The sequence below is a fragment of the Pseudoliparis swirei genome, chromosome 9, assembly GCF_029220125.1.
Source record: "Pseudoliparis swirei isolate HS2019 ecotype Mariana Trench chromosome 9, NWPU_hadal_v1, whole genome shotgun sequence".
In the NCBI taxonomy this organism is placed as follows: domain Eukaryota; kingdom Metazoa; phylum Chordata; class Actinopteri; order Perciformes; family Liparidae; genus Pseudoliparis; species Pseudoliparis swirei.
In genome coordinates this window covers 5,832,169-5,848,308 of record NC_079396.1, presented here as the reverse complement: position 1 = coordinate 5,848,308, position 16,140 = coordinate 5,832,169, and the positions used below count along the sequence as shown (strand labels likewise).

General features: G+C 41.7%; 1 long non-coding RNA gene across 1 annotated transcript; it reads right to left on the bottom strand.

The window, feature by feature from the left end:
- Positions 1 to 14,258: 14,258 nt before the first annotated feature.
- Positions 14,259 to 15,356, bottom strand: LOC130199830 (uncharacterized). Its single transcript, XR_008832895.1, has 3 exons — positions 15,210 to 15,356; positions 14,955 to 15,057; positions 14,259 to 14,393 (listed from the first exon to the last, which is right to left on the bottom strand). It is a non-coding gene; the product is annotated as an uncharacterized LOC130199830 (long non-coding RNA).
- Between the last annotated feature and the right edge of the window lie 784 nt (positions 15,357 to 16,140).

The following is a 16,140-nucleotide window of genomic DNA, read 5'->3' as shown; positions in this document are numbered from 1 at the left end:
AAGAAAAAAAAAAATCCTGTCAAAAAACATTATATGCCAAATCATTTAAATAGTAAATATACCGTGTTGACGCGCTAAATGTGTGTGGGAGACCGTAAGCCCCTGTCAACAACCATTTAAGTTAATGTGAAAAAATATAATATATCGCCATTATCACGGAGAGAAGCCCCTCCCCTTTTCCGAGGCGCTGGTCTAACGTGTGTGTACGGCATCGATACAACATTTCAGTCGTTTTGGCAATGACCGGCTTCACATTGGCGGATGAAACTGAATCTTGGGCGCACAAATGTGCGACGCGATTGATTATTCGGCAGATCAGAGACCCGTATGTTCCTCAGCCCATAGAGCAGTGTTGCCAGGTCCGCGGTTTTCCTATGAATCGGGCCACTTTTGAAGTGTTGCTGGTTGAATCTTTTGTCCTTGGTTCGGTAGACCTATTTTGCATGCAAATTACATGAATATCTTTAAATAAAAATCCATATTTTAAATGAAATAATTTATTCATACCCAAATCCTACCAAACTGACTCCAGATCAGCACGTACACATTTTATTTATGATAATATACTGTATCTAATTACACAAGGCCATTTTAGGACCTAGGTGAAATAACTTGAGAGAAAACTGCTTTTAATGCTGGCAAACTAAACATATGTTGTTACTTTGTAGATATTACAATACATTTGGCAATGATAGCAATGCTGTTGGACTTTAAAAGCAGTGTATATGGTTTGGCACGGGCATATTTTTGTTTGTTTGCCAACTTGAAAGAGAGGCGGGCTAAATTTCTTTACAAGTAGTGGGGCCAATGTACAATGTGATGCATCTCTTTCTGAATCCAATGTTTCGTTTGTTTCGTTGTTGTGGACCGTGTTGAGCACTGTGTTCTTGAAATAAAGCTTTGTTACAATATTCTACTCAAAACCTCTTTTCTTCTCATTGTGGAGTGCTATTTAAACCGCGCCGCCCAACTGCGCCCCCCCCCAAAAAAAATTCACCAGCCGCCACTGTTATTTATCCGTTGCAATCAACTGTCAATTCATCTTGGAGATTGAGCAAAAGTGTTAATACAAACAGGCGCAGCGTGTGTTGCGTCAAACTGCGAAATTGAAATGCAATTGACGACTATTTATCTTCCGCCGTCATTTTCTTTTCGCCAGCCTGTGTTTGCGGAGAAAGGTAGAAGGCAGTAATTCCGCAACTGAACAGTTTCCTAATCACACATCACTAATCTGGCCTCGCTCTCGCGGCCTTCGTAAACAGACCCTCGTGCTCACCCTTTTGTTTGCTCACCCTTCTCGCCGCCCGGCAGATAATAACGCGGACCGTTGCTCTGGTCACAATGAGGAAACGGATCCCGACTCAAATCTCATAACCTGACGGTGGCAACTCACTATTGATTTCTTTCATAAACCACGCTCTGCGTCTCCCTCTCCCTTCCCTCTCTCTCTCCCTTTCTCTCTCTCTCTCTCTCTCGGTGTCCCGACCCGTTTGTGCACTCACAAACGGCAAGCACCCCTCCTAAATAGTAATTACTCGCTCTTTTATTTTTCTCCTGCGTGGCTCCCTATCGGCCTACTCATCTCTCACAGCGGTGCAGCTCAAATTAAATTCCCCCATCTGATAATGAAAGTCATTAGGTCCCTCTGGAGCCTGGTGGAAGGCCACACAAAGCCCGGTGGACGGCCGTGTAATAACCGCAGGAAGGGACAACACACAGCTGAAAGGAGGGAGAGGAAGGCGGACACGATCCCTTTCATTCATAGGCATCTTGTTTTTGAAAAAGAAAACACCTTGTTTTTGAAAAACATTTTTGAAAGCCTTCATAATACAAAAATACTGAGGAGATAAGAAATATATTTCATGCTCAAGAAAACAAAGTCTACGTCGGTGTTGCACTGCAGCTGGCAGCGTAATCGAAAGCAACACCAGAGTTCAAGCTCATTTGAGTGCGCTTGTATTTAACTTTGGCATTTAGAATTTCCACCATGGGAGTCGGTAGGACCGTCTTCCAACTCTATTACGAACATATGCGGGTGCCTTGACCTTTGTCACTCGTGAGCTCTGGTGGGAAGGTTGCCTGTCAATTTGCTTCAGCCCTTTCTTTTAACTCTAATAATGTTGCTCTTTTTGGCAACGTAAAGATATAATGGAGTAATGTCTCACTGAGAAGAGATTGACGTCACTCTCCCTCTGTGTGTTGTATTCAAAGCTTCTCTGTTTTGTTTAGTTTTTTTGCCGGCTGAATGTGTAATTTGGTGCCCAGTGTTTGCCCCACTGGCTCACTAATGGCCGGCACTCTGCCCCGCACTCGAGCTTCGCTGCCACTGAAACGCGGCGCCCGCTCTCCGGTTCCACCTGAGGCAAACCCTGTGCTGCTGCTTGTGCTGTTCGTGCTGTTTTCACCGTTAGCTGCTAGTCAGCCATCTTCACGTTGATTAAAGATCATAGCTAGCGCATCCTTTTGTGAATTGTGTCACTGTGTGAAGTTGATCCTGACTGCTGTTCGAGTTTAGCTGTTTCAAACTTTAGCAGGTCGATTGAATTTAGGGGACACAGAAATAAAAATGTAATATATAAAATAAAATGCTCGGACTAATGCTGGAACCCAAAATAAACAGACTTGGTGAGATTTTATTGTAAAAACGGTGCCGAAATAACAACACAGTGACGGAAATGTGTCTGAATTTATGTTTGTTAGTTCTCTCCAAAAGAAGAACAAGCAAATCACTTTTTAAATGCTTGTATTATCAGTGACGCTCAGATCGATTGATGCTAGCCTTCGCTAACGTCGTAGCAGCGCTCCATCGACACTAAAAAATAACGTCAAATAGGCGTAAATACGGCAGCCTCGTTATTGTTTGTTTCCTATGGGTTATACACATAGTTTCGTCCGCTGTCTACTAATATCAGGTATCGTAGCACTCTGGGTTAGCACCTAAGACTACGATTCAACAACGCTAGGACGCTAGTGATGGCAGGAAGAGAAGCTCAACGCAGACAGAATCTTGTGACACACCGTCGTGTGAATTCCTCGCCCATGTTGAGATTTTTCCACTCAGACGATTGAGGCTAATTTTGTGTATTCAACTGTAATACAAGAACAATGCTGTTTCTATATTTTCATGTCTGCGTAGATCACCAACGAATGAGGATGTTGGCTGACTCCTACTGATGACATCATCATAATACATGTGCCTATGTTCCATGCAAGCATTTCAATCTGAATATTTTGTGTCTTAAATGGGCTAAAAGTCTTTGTAATACAAAAGAAAACTTGGTAACAGGGCTACATATAATGTCATTCTCTCTTCTCTAAGGAGAAAATGCAATCTAAACCTGGTTTAAGGATCTCAAGAAAAAACAACAACATTTGTTTGATTTACCAGTTCGTCAAATAAGCTGTGTGTGTGAGTGCGTGTGTGTGTGATGGCCCAGGTGGGGGGTGCCTTTATTACAACACTAAAACCATCAGGTTCATTAGCCTACCACTTATGCATTCATGAATTTGCTGTTAAAATGGCATTTGTTGAGCTGCGAGCGCCAGCTCCTGTCAACCTTAAGTGCTGGGTAAAATACTTTTAATTGGTCTCCGTCTTTCGCCTGGTCGATTATGAGGGTCGGCTTTCTGGGAGAGCGGTTAAAAACACGGCGGCTAAAAGCTGGTGGTGGGCTATCAGAGGCAGAGTGGTGGGGATGCTCAGGAGAGAAAGGTCACGGTAATCACCATGAAGGGCAGCATGCGAAAAATTATTAAAAGGAGAATAATTGGCTGGTGAGCTGTTTATGTGCATCTGTTTGTGTGTAATGGCAGCAAATGACAGATTGAGCATGTGCACTCGGTGGACCAACATATGAAAGGGATAGTTTGGGCTCCAAGACTACCGACAAGATGTTGGTTGTTGCTTTGGAAAAGGTTGCACCAATGATCAAGCAAAGCATTGGGCCGCAAACCTCCGCTGACCACTCCAACCTGTGCAATCTTGAGGTAATATTGATCAACGGATTGACATCATGTTAAGCAGCTGTCTGGATCTTGCTTTTTCCCCGCGAATACTAAATACTGAGAGCTGTTGTATCAATGGATGAACTAGAGATGCTTACACATGCCTTCATCTCTTCCCCCATTTAACACACTTTTCTCCTCTCTGATGTTGCAAATATGAATAATCTCTGAGCTCTCCTCCTGCCCGTTAACCCAGAATGTGGCTGAAGGTCGCAGGTTTTATTCCTTCATGATCTACAGCTAGCGCCCGGAGCCGCATTCCTCGATGGCGTTGACCAATAACAGCAGCCCTGTTTGTCCCCACTCCTGGAGATGAGTGGTTGTGATCGGCTGTGTCAGAATCCAGGACGTGGACCGTCAGGGCCGTAGGTTTGCGAGGGGCCGTTCACCCCAATGATCAGAAGACGAAGATCTTCAATTCTGACCGAAAGCCAATCGTCATCAGTTCGACCTGAAGGGAGCTCGGTTGAGTGGCTGTGGACAAATGAAGTGTTACTGCATTCACTGGTCAAGGTAGTACCGACACCCTTGTTTTAGTCCGGTTAGAAATGAGTGCAGTGTATTGTTCTCGATTCCCTCATTACCGTTAAATGAAGGCGGCATCTCGGGAGTCTTCTGCAACATCACCGTTTCATCGGCCCTGAAAAGCGGCAGGCGTGCCAAGGTTTTGACTGTGAACACGGTTATAACCAGCATTATGAGATGAGAATCTGAGGCATGCTAATGGTTCGAGGGGGATCGTTGCCCATGTGGCATTTAGTCAATACCTAACAATGGAACACGTTGAAAACTAAATGCCATCGGAGCACAGTGCAGGAGTTAATTGTCGGATACTTCTCTCCTGCTGTACTTTGAGGGGCTAATTAGCTTAAGGTGTCTGGAAAGGGGATGGAGATAGACACCGCCGTCTTTTTTCCACTAGTGATTTTATTGATTGTTGAGTCAGAATGGAAGGTATTCTGTCTGCTTCATAGTCCGGGGGTTTTAATAGCTGCTTGTGTATTGTTTTCTGCTTTTATTACTCACCTGTTTGTCTGCTGGATGCACAAAATAATAAAGGCAGGAGTTTTCATATTCACAGACCTCCGATTGCGGAATTAAAAGGATTCTCCGAACGCTAACGGAGGAAGGGGCCGCGGAATCGCTTGATTTCCACAGACGGAGCCATTTTCACAACGCCATTGCCAGAGCGATTTACATCTGCTGTCACAATGGGTGGCACTTACTGGTAATGTCTATAATCAGCCTATTTAATGCTTTCAACAGAGTGTCAGATCTGAAACAGATGGTGAATCTGCAGGCGTACTCTAAACACAACAAGCTCCATATTATTGAGATCAGCAGTTAGTGGAAGGCCAATGCATCTTAACTCTTATTAGAGGCTGCGGAGGAATAGATGAGATGGGAAGGCTAACTAAAGCTCCAAACTTCAATAAACCTTTCTTTGCAGGTATACTGGACGAACCAACCATGGAGAGATGTTGCTTTCATTCACCCAGAAGAATGCTGGGTAAAATACACAGCGCCTATGGACCTTCCATTTCAAACACACAAGATACTTTCTAGTTCTTCTTTTGGCCAGTATAGAGAACCCTCCCTCCCTCCCTGCCACGCCGCAGCAGAGATTTGATCAGACCCCCCGCGGTGAATCATGTTTTATGGTCCTGCACATGCGATAAACACACACACACACACACTCCATCCTCCTCAGGTAGGCCAGGGTTTGGTGCACGTCTGAAACCTCTTTGCAGGTCCCGGACAAAAGTGAGAGGCAAAGCAGGAGAAACACACATTTCCTGATTACCATCATGTTCGTTGAGAACGCTGCTGTGAGCAGTTTGTCAGATGAAGTGCGCGTTCGGGAGCTGACGAACAGAGAGGAAGCATTCTCCACGGATGCTCGTCGAGAGGTTATGGCTGCAATCAGAGCCTCTGATGGAAATTGAAATAAAGCTGCCATTTAAGGCTACACACACATACACACACATACACACACATACATATAATAGAGCCGTGCAATCATTCCTAATGCGTGGAGGCTATAGATAGATCCGATGGTAGCATCTGAAAAAGGCCTGTGGTAATTTTTCTTTTTACCTGATCTTTTTCTTGAGCAGAACAAGAAGCACACGCTGATGCACCGCCGTTCAATCCTTTAATAGTGTATTCATATATGTAAATGCACCTCAGCTATTAAATCATAATCTCCGTGAATCCAATCAGCGTAAACACCAGCTAATGTGTGGCGTACGCCCTCGATCGCTTCTCCCTGGAAGCCGTCAGGTCGGAGGAATTTGATCTTCAGAAGAACAGGCAACCTGTCATTGAAAATGTCCTTTAAGTTGACGAGCCGTCATTTATAAATGAGTCAGAGACGGCCTTCGCGCCGGCAAATGCATTCAGCTCCGAGCACAGCGCCACTCATGCTTGGTCAGGAAACAAAAGAAAAACGCTATTCTAATTAACATCCCCAGTGACCCGAAAACAAACATTTATTTTCCCATCTTCGGCGTACAGCGAAAGATTTTTGACATTGTCCTCTGATAGCTTCCGATTTCCATTTTCATCTCTATTCATGCATAATTAATTCAGAATTTACCACTGCATAAGTATTAAACAACCAAAAACAAATTCTGTGATAATGGAGGTGTTGGAGGTCTCCTTCATTTCAAATTAATACCTTCCCCTTCACACATTTCTGTCTTTCACTCTGTGAGCAGCAATGAGGGATGAAAATAGAGAGAAATGTGGCAACTACAACGCGCTAAAGTCAAGTGACAACATCCACATTTAACATTCATGAACGTGGGTAACATAAGATGTTAGATGGATAGATAGCCGAATCACGGAGGGAATTGCTTCCATGTTTCAGTGGTGAACCTGAATTAGCATTATTATTTTTTTAACTTTATCAACATCTTTGTTTTGACTCTGTTTTAAGAATTTCTCGAGATGGAGTCCTTTTAACAGTTCACGTGAATCAAAAGTATCTGCCACAGCCTCCTATTGTACCCGATGCACATTTAAAACCCGTCACTTTGGTAGATGTTGAGTCGTGTTGGCATCATAAATCTTACATGCAGACAAAAAAAAATCCGATCGATGGATTCCAGCAGGAGACAGTGTGACATTCAGTAAGTGCTTCAAGAGAGATGATCGGCAGAAATATAATTCCATGTGAAGGTAATATCACGCTATATCTGGAAATTCAATGTGTATCAAAGGCCATCGTCAGACTGACTACCAAAATAGTGCGAGTGGTGCTAAATGGCTATTAGCTCCACCTCTGTCTCACTTTCATGGATTAAATAGTCCCACTACAGTCTATCCCGTCTCCGCTCCAGCTGCATTTCCTATAGTTATACAGAAACGGGTTCAACTGGTGAAACTAATCGCACGCCGTTTGACGGTTGCTTTTACCCAACGTGCCATGCGGCTTCATGTTGCATATATTTTCAGCACATGTGGCTCCGAGTGCAATCTGAACCCCTCATCTCATATCTGGGCAACACTTTGCGATTTTAACATTGCATTGGAGTCTCCGTATATTTTAGATAAACAGATTGTAGATATGCCTATAAAAACACACCTTCTAAAAAATACAAATAAATACTACAACTGGTATTTAATCTAAAAACACAGATCCGACCAGAGAAAGGGGTGGGAGGAGGGGTTTTCAGGTGCTGTTCGAGGCATACTTAAGGCCATGTTTACTGCGTGAAAATAATAATAATAATAATAAAACTAAAATACGTTCAGGGCATGGCGTTGGCACTGAGCCTGTGTCCAAGTAAGAGGGCATTGCAGCCCAAACACGTGGGGTCATCCATCAAAAATGTGAAGCCATGGCTCAAGCTTTAGCCAATCAAATATGTGCAATCACGTTAATATGCCCCCGAGAGTCACTGTGTGCAGCTGGACAGCGGTTCGGTCCTGCTCCTCCATCCCTACACATTTGTGTTCAACTCACTCAACATTGCATTCGCCCCCAAGGGGCTGGATATAGTCCAACCATGATTCTGTGTACACTACACGGGCTGTCTGTCTACATACATGTTCAGCCGCGCTGACACACAGGGGTGATGGTGATAAAATTCACGTCCATGGGACGCCCGTGGCCACACAGATGTGAAAATGGGAATTTTAGCTCGGGGGTAAATGCCGGAGAAAAAAAACGCTGTTGTTGTGATGAGTTTGGCTCAGTCCGAGACACTTAACATCAAGGAACTGATCATTTATAGCAAAAGGTTAAACCGTTGGGGTTTGACTGGAGAGGCTGTGCTCTCTAAGGAAGCGCTATGATAATCTAAGAAGCAGCATGGATTCTTTCAAAGTTAATGCATGCAACCTAAAGGGTCAGCTTGCATGCACATTACATCGTATTGTCAGCGCACAGGTAAGGCCGCTCAAAGGATTTGTTGTGTAGTCTCAGGGATTTCATTTAATTGCCACTGAGCTACTACCAGACCACAGCATACACTGGATGTGATTGCCTGTAACAAGAAAGGATTCAGGTTCTACCAGAACCCCAGTGAGGCAAACTGTCGACTCGCAGGGTGTCCACCCTAAAGAGGGTTATTGGTCTCAGCCTGGACACCCCTGTTACATCTATGAGAGTAAAGGTGACTTGTGAATGACATAGAGTATCTATAGGAACCAATCAAATGGATTTTCTCATTATCTTGACTAAATCTTCGAATGGTAAAATATAGTCATGTCATATTATGTGAAAGTATAGCTTAGGTGATCAGTAGTTTATTGGGAGAGTAATTTGGGGTCGCGGGAACATGAGGGGATGACCAGCCTGCCGTCATAAAACTAATGGCTTTCCACAACGGGGGGGGTGGTTTAGGAACCAGATAGTGTTAGGGGGAGCAGATACAAGTTCACAGGGGCCTGATCAAGAAAAGGAGCTGACCTTTCAGGATGTAGGAGAGAGGACTTCTTCTTTGAAGTTGTCATAGAATCAACACTTATGTTTGTTTGACGAGGGCTACGAGGTGTAACCTCGATCTGTATAAAGAAGCCTGTGACTGTTGTTCATTTAATCTTGTGTCACTGAGTTCCCTGAGAGCTGTGATGGACTTTTCCTCCTTGCAAGGAATAAAACAGATGAATGCAATTTTAATTTAGAGACGTCATTCCTTCTTTCCAGATTAACAGAGAAAATCGTCCACTACAATCTAAAGAAAAGGTGACTGTGGGTCAGTGGTTAGCAGGTCCGTATATTTGTGTGTATATATAGTAAAGGTTAAAAGTGGTTAATATTCAAAGCAGGGCAGGAAAATTACACCTGATGAGGAAAAAGAAAGTCACTTGGGCTGAAATTAGAGCAGTGATGTGTCAACACAGCAATTAGCAAGACTCTCGCCGCCCATAGCCTTAATGGAGTGAGAGTTTTATCACGAGTATTAAGAGCTTAAGTCTTCCACACTGGGGCCTGGGCTCCGTGTCAATCAACAATCTCTGTGTGCCTCCCATCAACGGAGGTCATTTGGCTGTTTCCATGCAACTGCTCTTTTTGTCTTCTTCTTTTCTTATGACATCAAACCTTTTAATGTCATGACATTAGACTTTTATAAGAGATTGCTGGGAGTGATGAGTCTTGGCTCAATCAATAATGCGGTTCCCACTCTGAACTGTTGTTGGTAGTTATGGTGGTGCCCTTTTGCAGAGCCTGTCATCATGGTAGTCAGGGGAAAAAACTGTCAGGATAGCGGAGGCAGACCGAAAGAAGGATGGGTTTTTTTTTTCGTTCTTTCCAAACAACTGTGGTATAATACCAGAGGAGGTTGGTTTTATTTTGCCCTGTCCACACTGGTTTCACTGGTCAGTCATCTAGACCAGGGCTTCTCAAGTGGAGGTATGTGAAGGCACTCCAGGGGTTACGTGAGATTAAAAAGAAAACCTCTCTACTTCCATCTGCCTGATGGATCGTGGAGGTCTGGATTGTGGTCCATGCCTACTACCAACTATGCATACACTCTTTCATACTCATTGAATATGTTTATGTAACTCTGTAGTGATTCATTCTGGTCACATGACATCTATTCTTCTGTCCATCCTGGAGAGGGATCCTCCTCTGTTGCTCTGCTGAAGGTTTCTTCACTTTTTTCCCTGTGAAAGGGTTGTTTCTATTTTTTGGGAGTTTTTCCTCATCCGATGTGAGGTCAAAGGTCAGGGGTGTCGTACGTGTACAGATTGTAAAGCCCTCTGAGGAAAAATAATATTTTGTGATATTGGGCTACACAAAATAAACTGAATTGAATTGAATTGAAATATATTTAAAATTAGCATCTATTAAAAAATCCTTTCAAATTCTAATTTAATAAATATCCAATCAAATATAAGTTTAAGTTCATAAACTGAATTATAAATATATATTCTATATCAAATTCAATTCAATTCAGTTTATTTGTATAACCCAATTTCACGAATTACAAATTTGTCTCGGAATGCTTTACAATCTGTACACATAGACATCCCTGCCCCAAAACCTCACATCGGACCAGGAAAAACTCCCAAATAACCCTTCAGGGGGAAAAAAAGGGAAGAAACCTTCAGGAGAGCAACAGAGGAGGATCCCTCTCCAGGATGGACAGGTGCAATAGATGTAATGTGTACAGAAGGACAGATTTAGAGTTTAAATACATTCAATGAATGTGACAAATCAGACCCTTATCACCTTTATGTTATTTTTCATATACAATTATCGTTTTTGTGGCTTACTCAAAGGTGCAATCATGAACTTCATTCAAAATTCTTTATGATTGATGAATTTCATCATTCTTTTTATTTACATATGAGCCATTGTTATTGATCATTTAATCTCATCCTGTATTGTGACGGTTTAGAGAAATGTGATGAATTGGCGATGTGAAAGCTACACATAGCATGTTCTTTACTCCCATTGGCCACATGGTTGGAGGTGGAATGAGCACAAGTATCAGTATGCACACAGGTGCTTAGGGGCGGTTCTACATCCACTCATTAGTTAGCTGTGGGAGTGGAAACGAAGCTTGTAAATGGCTGTCCAGCTCCTTCATAGAACAGACCCAGGCGGACGTGTGCACAGCAAAATCGAAAGTGTGAATTTAACTCGCATAGTGTTAAAATCAACACTTTGCTGGTGTTTATATAATCCACCCCGGCTCCGAGTTAAATTTACACTTTGCATAGTGTTAATATTTTAACTCATTAATAGTGTTAATATTTAACACCTATAGTGTTGTTAAAAGACACGCAAAAGTGTACTTTTAACACTAAATTGTTGTTGATTTCTAACACTCTTGGTGTTATTTAATGACACATTGCAGTGTATTTTTAACTCTAAATTGTTGTTGATTTCTAACACTCTTGGTGTTATTTAATGACACATTGCAGTGTATTTTTAACTCTAAATTGTTGTTGATTTCTAACACTCTTGGTGTTATTTAATAACACATTGCAGTGTTCTTTTAACACTAAATTGTTGTTGATTTCTAACACTCTTAGTGTACTTGCAGTGTACTTTTAACACTAAATTGTGTTGTTTGCTTTCAGTAAGAGTGTTGATTTCTAACACTCGTCATGTTTAATGCTATGTAAAAATTTACTATTAACACTAAAATTGTATATCTACATACGGTCAAATGCTTACACCCCAAAAACAGTGAACTTCAATAAATTATTGATACAATTCTTTTTATTTTATTCAGAAAATATCTTCAAAGCACCATCATGCACATTTACAAAAATGAACTCCTGGCAGGCCGCATGTACAACACCACAAATGAAACACTTCATTTTTAAACCACGTGCAAGACCTTCGCCCGGAACTCACGTACTCTTGGAGACTGATCTGTTGTTGTAATATCGATGTTGTAGACTGTTGTCTGCACAATGGTGAAGAGTGGGACCAAAGTTTCATCGTAAGACAGGTTGAACACGTAGTGGGATTTAAATAGTTCATCAAAAGCACCCAACGAGCTCGTAGAGCTGTGGATAAACGGCAGGGGATGAGCCGTTTATCCACAACGATGTAGAAGGCATCGATTCTGTTTTTGTTTCGGCCAACAGCAAGGATGTACGGTTGTTTAGCCTCTCTTCCCAGCAGGTGTTCACTGATGCTGCAGCATGACTGAAAAACACAACATGAAAAACTTAGCTCAAGTTATTAGCCATGCAGTGGTACTTGTTGCTCCATGAGTTTAATAGATCCTCCAATTTGAGCAGTCATCTGGCCCTGTGTTGCAAAAATGAAATGTGAGCTTCACTGGAAGTGTCTTCCTCCCAAATTAAGTCCCACTTTATTTTGAAAAAGGAACACTCAGTGAAGCGTGTATAAGAATTCGAATTATCACTTTAAAGCAGTGTAGGAAAATGAAGAGTTAGCAAGCTTTCAACTGCTCACTGCATAGTTGAGTCTGTTAGATAAAATAAATGTTGATTTTCTCCTGTGTCGAAAAAGTCTTTGCTGTTGAAGAACTGTTGTAAAGATTGCAACATTGAGATGTTCAGATTAGTTGTTATTTTTCAAGCTTAAATCACTTTTTTATTGAGTTAATATAACTGAAAAACTGGCTTGTGGGATTTACGCAGATGAGACACACATACCTTGTGACAATGCAACATTTTTCTCACTGCATCACTGGGACTTATTTTGATCCTCTTCCGTCCAGCTGTGGGTGGCAAGAGATGGAGAAGCAGCAGCAGAGAAGCCATGTCACTGTCTCAGTCTACCAGGAGTAAATGAGGCAAAACAAATCATGTATATGTACTTGGAATGCACAAAGTTAATAGCACCAGCCATTTGGATAATAAATTAAGGATATCATGTAGCTTACCGGTATGATCATCTTCTGGAAGGTTCTCTGCAGCTGTCAGAAGTTGGCACAGCTCAGTTGACGGAGTCAGGTGTTTGGCCTCTTTGATGACCGTGGGCTTGAATGCTGTATCCCACTTCTCGAGCATCTTGGAAGCCGTCTCAGCACCAAACAGCAGTGTGAAGTCTTGATTCAGCTGTTGATCATACAGATGCCAAAAATAATAATAATTAAGCAAAAGGTGTGTGTGCTGATAACTACTTACATCCAACCAAATTAAGGACTAGAGTTTAAATAAAAGATGTGCACAACTCACGAGTCCTTTGACGTCTAAAAAACGTGGAAATAAATTCTACAATATTTTGAAGAAACACTTACCCATCCATTTCAGTCATATGGCTAGCCAATATGTTGACAAGCTGTCTACGGGTGCGGTGCTTCAGCGAATTTCCTGACTTGTACTCTTCAAGGACATCTTCACCTCCAGGTTTGGTGAGCAAGGCATTTTCTACCATCTACTCACATAAGATTTTTAAAAAATTAGTGTACAATTCAATTCAGTTTATTTGTATAGCCCAATTTCACAAATTACAAATTAGTCTCGGAGTGCTTTACAATCTGTACACATAGACATCCCTGCCCCAAAACCTCGCATCGGACCAGGAAAAACTCCCAAATAATTTTCAGTCTTAATCAAACAAACAAATTGGTCAGGTAACGTAGAAACATCTTTTCAGGATATGTGGGGCATGCTGAAGCCAAAACAAGCAATATAGTCTACACTACAAAAGACAAGGCACCGTTCCATGTATGTAAATTAACCTAATTGAATAAATATGTATGGAAAGAAGAGTTACATAATACAAAGCTACACAACAGCTAAACCCTGGGTTAATTATTAATTTACACTAAACTAAGTTTCGTAACTTTCTCAATCTGGCACTCACCATTCTAAATTTAATTATAGTCCAATTGGTGAGAATCATCATTCAGTTAAACAATTTTCTTGATGATATTGTGAGTAAAATGTTAACTGACATCTACTGCTTTCAAGTACCTCTTTTGCAGTCTCTGAATCCGACACCTTTTTGTAGACCTGTCCATGACCTCAGAGCTCAAAATCCCCTTTGTATTTGACCGGAGAGGTCATTGACACTTGAAGAACGCGTCATGGTAGCCGTGAGAGAAGATGGTGTTGAATGAACTAAAGGAGAAAATCTTATTTTTTATTACAAAATTAAAATTAAAATATATCCAGTTACCCGATTGAAATGTGAAATAATTACAACCAAACACACATTTACAAACTTTTTGGGCAATTAGATGCTGATTTGTCTTTTACGTAAATATTATTTCTTTGTTCATCAAATTTATCACTGTAGTCAGACAGTTAGGGACATAAAGGCTTCAAAATGCAGATTTAATAATGAAACCTACCTTCATCTGAAATGCTGTCACGCACGATCAGGCAAAGGTCTGGATTGGACTCTATCAGTTCAAGAAGAATGTCTTCCTCCACTGCAGTGTCAGTTTCATCAAATATGTGAAGTTCAGCTGCATCATGGAGTCCAAATTTGTTTTTGACTACAGGATGAAAAGCATGACAACATAAAGATAAAAAACAGGTTTTAACTGCACATAATGACTGATCAACCATATTATCTATATAACATATCTGAAATTACATGCTTTGACTTAACAGCAGTATTACAATGTTGTGTTGTCGCCATTACTGTACAAAAAACAATAACTTTCAGAAGCAAGTTGAAAACTAAAAACACCATCAGTTATCGACTGATGTGTATAGCTGCAATAGCAGACGACCTGTTTTCCAGTTGTGGCAAGACTTGAATGTGTAGCCAAGCAACCAAGATAATCCAGATATGGAATTTAAACAAAGTAACAATAAGAGGTAGAAGCTACATAATTGTCAATGTTTGCTGTATTTAGAATGTCAAAATAAACCAAAAAAAGGCCTGCAGCAAGAAGTAGACTATTCACGCCATAAGACGGACAGCACCAATTACAAGTAAAATTATAAAAACCCATTAGGATTATGACAATCCTATGAACAATGCCACTTAATCATTGTGTATTTGTTGTTAAACCAGCAATAATTTGTTTTTTACATAATATGTTACTCACCTGCAGTGATGAATTCCAAATAGGTGAAACCTAGCTGTAATCGGATGTACTTCTTGGTACTCTGGCATCTCACCTTCAGCAGCATGGTGATATCTTGCAGAAACTGTACAGAGTGGAAAAAGATAGCTGTTCAACTTTCTCTAGGCAAGGAGTTATTAAACATGTATTAAGTCCAACAAGTGGCTAAAGTTAACAGGGTATCGCTAAGTTAACGTTAGAACCTTCGTCTCTGAGATGTTGGAAGTCTGTAATTACCGTTTTGGTATCAATTAGGCACTCGCTTTTTCCTCTTTAGTCCCTGTCGCAGTTTAGCATATGCCTGCGATAAAAGTCGGCCAATTAAACCATACGCCGGTGAAATGCAAGACAGCGAGACCGCAGTTCCGCGAAACTAATGTTAACCCTCAACACAGCAGTACCGCGAAACTACCGTTAGCCCTCGACACAGCTGTACCGCGAAACTACCGTTAGTAACGTTAGCCCTCGACACAGCAATACCGCGAAACTACAGTTAGTAACGTTAGCCCTCGACACAGCAGTACCGCGGAACTACCGTTAGTAATGTTAGCGCGCGAGACAGCAGTACCGCGAAACTACCGTTAGCCCTCGACACAGCAGTACCGCGAAACTACCGTTAGTAAAGCTAGCCCTCGAGGCAGAAGTACCGGAAACTCTCGTTTATGTCCTGTCATGGTGGATCGTCGAATTTCTGATGGAAAAATAATGTGGCATAATTAAGTTAAATATTCTTCAAGAAATTTACTAAAAGAAAAAAAGTATATTTATTATTTTGGCCTGGAATTAAATATGCTCGGCCAGTTTGAACAGGTTCATACATAGACATACATTTACCAGGCACGTGCACAGATAGAGCCCTAGTGGTGCTCAAGCACCAGCCCTTTTGCCCTAGATGAGAAAGGTGCCCTTTTTGCTGGAGCCCACTTTTTTTATTCATCAGTATTTAAGAATAAAAGTTACTTTTTCTGTCATCAAGTCCCCCCAAATGTGTTTTAATATCCGACGGGGCATTTATTTGAGAACTTCGCCCCGACATGCTCTGCGGCGCTCACGAGCTCACGTGCCCCCCCCTCCTCCTCCTCCTCCTCCTCCTCTACTTCCTCCTCTGCGCAGTGCTCCTCGCGCCACCAAGCGGCTGCACCTCCTTCTCCTCTGACCCACAGCACCA